Source organism: Humulus lupulus, chromosome 4 (assembly GCF_963169125.1).
Source record: "Humulus lupulus chromosome 4, drHumLupu1.1, whole genome shotgun sequence".
In the NCBI taxonomy this organism is placed as follows: domain Eukaryota; kingdom Viridiplantae; phylum Streptophyta; class Magnoliopsida; order Rosales; family Cannabaceae; genus Humulus; species Humulus lupulus.
Window position 1 is genome coordinate 35,671,485 of NC_084796.1, and position 2,914 is coordinate 35,674,398.

A 2,914-nucleotide genomic window follows, 5' to 3' on the forward strand; every position below is an offset into this window, starting at 1 on the left:
TGAATAGGGTCTTCAAGGACTACTTAGATAAATTCATCGTAGTGTTCATCGACGACATCTTAGTATACTTTAAGGATGAAGTAGAGCACGAGGAACATTTGAGGTTGATTTTTTCACGACTGAAGGAGCATCAACTCTACGCCAAGTTCAAGAAATGCGAATTTTGGCTTTTAAAAGTGGCGTTCCTCGGGCACATTATATCAAAAGACGGAGTTGCAGTAGACCCATCAAAGGTAGAGGCCGTGAAGGATTGGCCAAGACCAAAGAACGCATCTGAAGTAAGAAGCTTTCTAGGGTTAGCAGGTTATTATAGGAGGTTCGTAGAGGGCTTTTCTAAGATAGCCACTCTGCTCACCAACCTGACCCGGAAACAACAAAGATTCAACTAGAATGATAGATGTGAAGAAAGCTTCCAGTTGCTTAAAGATAAGCTTTGCTCAGCACCAGTACTCTGTGTACTGACACCCAACGAGAAGTTTGTAGTCTACTGCGATGCATCAAAGCAAGGGTTGGGTTGCGTGCTGATGCAAAATGATAAGGTGATAGCCTACACCTCACAACAGTTGAAGGAGTACGAGTAGTGCTATCCAACTCACGATATGGAGTTGGCAGCGGTGGTCTTTGCGTTGAAAATCTAGCGCCATTATCTTTACGGAGAACGGTGCGAGATTTATACGGACCACAAAAGTTTAAAGTACTTCTTTACTCAGAAGGAGCTCAACATGAGGCAGCGCAGGTGGTTAAAATTAGTGAAGGATTATGACTGCGAAATCCTATACCACCTAGGAAAAGCAAACGTAGTTGCCGATGCGCTTAGTAGGAAAAGTTATGGAAGTTTAGCAGCTTTAGCCGGAATAGAAAAGCCGCTACAGCAGGAGCTGATCAGTGCCGGAATAGAGTAGTTGTCGGTAAGCTAGCTAACTTGTCTATCCAATTGAATCTGCTAGAAGACATACGAATTGGTCAGGGACATGACGGCACACTAGCAGCACTTATGGATGCAGTCCGAGAAGGCAAGACCACAAATTTCTCAATATCTAGTCAAGGTTTATTGAGATATAAGGATCAGGTATGCGTGCCAAATAATCAAAGGATTAAGAAGACGATTCTAGAAGAAGCGCACAGTACCATGTACTCAGTTCACCTAGGGTCGACCAAGGTGACTCATGACATCAAGGCAATCTATTGGTGGCCAGGGATGAAAAAGGACATAGCAGAGTTTGTATCTAAGTGTCCTATATGCCAGCATGTGAAAGCAGAACATCAGCGGCCTGTAGGCTTATTGCAGCCACTTAGCATACCAGAATGGAAGTGGGACGATATAGCTATGGGCTTCGTGACAGGTTTGCCAAGAACGAATAAGCAGCATGATTCCACTTGGATAGTAATAGATAGACTAACCAAGTCGGCTCATTTCCTACCTATTAAGACTTCATTCACGGTAGACCAATATGCAGACATCTATGTCCAAGAGATAGTACGGTTGCATGGAATCCCCAAGACAATAGTGTCGGGTAGAGGATTGGTGTTTACATCGAGATTTTGGGGGAGTTTGCCACAAGCTATGGGTACTAAGTTAAGTCTTAGTACAACTTTTCATCCTCAGACAGATGGGCAGTCTGAGCGTACGATTCAGATTTTAGAAGATATGCTACGCGCATGTGTACTTGATTTCAGAGGATCATGGAATAAGTACTTGCCGCTGATAGAGTTTTCCTATAACAATAGCTACCAATCAACGATCGAGATGGCACCTTATGAGTTGCTATATGGAAGGAGGTTCTGATCACCGTTGCACTGGGACGAGGTAGGAGAAAGGCAGCTTCTAGGTTCCGAAGCTGTTAGACAAGCTCAAGAAGCAGTAGTGGTCATTAGACAGCGTATGCTTGCTGCTTAAAGCAGTCAGAAAAGCTATGCGGATGCTAAGCGACGCGATGTGGAATTCAAAGTCGGAGATCAAGTCTTCTTGAAGATATCTCCTATGAAAGGTGTAAAGCGGTTTGGAAAGAAAGGCAAGCTTAGTCCCCGATTTATAGGTCCTTTTGAGATATTGGACAAAGTGGTAGCAATTGCGTATAGACTAGCCCTACCGCCAGCACTAGCAGATAGTCACAACGTGTTCCACATCTCGATGCTACACAAGTATGTGTCAGACCCATCTCACATCCTCAAGTACGATACGATAGCACTCCAGAAAGACTTGAGTTACGAGGAACGACCGGTTAGCATCCTAGATAGGGGGTGAAGCAGTTACGGTCCAAGAGCATTCCTATAGTCAAAGTCCTATGGAGTAATAGTTCTGAACGAGAGGCAACGTGGGAGTTGGAGGAGGACATGCAAGGCCGGTATCCTGAGTTATTTGGTAAGTAAATTTCGAGGAAAAATTTCTTTTTAGTAGGGGAGAATTGTAGAGTCCAAGAACTTTACTTAGCTAGTTAGATAGTAGTAGCAATAGTAATAATTGTAGTATTTTTATGTTATGTTAAATGTTATCTTATGATTTATGTGTTATGTGTTATGTGTTATGTTATATGTTATAATATGTATGATTGTAGACTTGGGCATATGACTTGTATAACTAACAAGCCCCAATAAATTTATGGGCATATGACTTGCTTAGCTAGCAAGCCCCGCAAATCTAATGGGCATATGACTTGTTTAGTTTACGAGCCCCAAGTAATAATGGCCATTATAGTATATGTGACATATGTTTATGATATGTTTTAGTATATGTTGATATTAATTTTATGTATATGATCTATGTGTTAGATTTTCCTTGCTGGGCATTAGGCTCATTCCTTTATGTTTATATGTGCAGGAAAGTAGCTATGGTGGCGGAAGGGTTCTTGGCAGCTTGGGGGTTGTGTATTGAGGCAGAATGGAAATGGATGGATTGAGTGTTCGGTTCGAGGAT